This window comes from Myotis davidii, unplaced genomic scaffold, assembly GCF_000327345.1.
Source record: "Myotis davidii unplaced genomic scaffold, ASM32734v1 scaffold592, whole genome shotgun sequence".
Classification (NCBI taxonomy): domain Eukaryota; kingdom Metazoa; phylum Chordata; class Mammalia; order Chiroptera; family Vespertilionidae; genus Myotis; species Myotis davidii.
In genome coordinates, this window is record NW_006284844.1 from 777,069 (window position 1) to 777,366 (window position 298).

Consider the following 298-nt stretch of genomic DNA (forward strand, 5'->3'; position numbering starts at 1 on the left):
TGGGGAGATGCCAGAGGAAGAGCCCTCCGGGCCCACAGCCCTCCCCGGGGAGGGGGCGTCCTGCTGCTCCAGCCTCAGCCCCAGCAGCGGAGACACAGCGGGTGGCAGTGGAGGCCGGCCCGTGCCCGAGGGAGACACGCAGGACCCGGGGAACCGGGGGAGCGGTGAGTGAGCGCTCTGCCAGCGCCATGGGCACAGAGCTGTGTCACCGCGCGGAGGCAGGACCGCGGGGCCGGGGCTGGGACAGGAGGGGCCTGCGGGGGTGGCCGTGGCGGTGGCGGCGGCGGGTGGCGGGGGC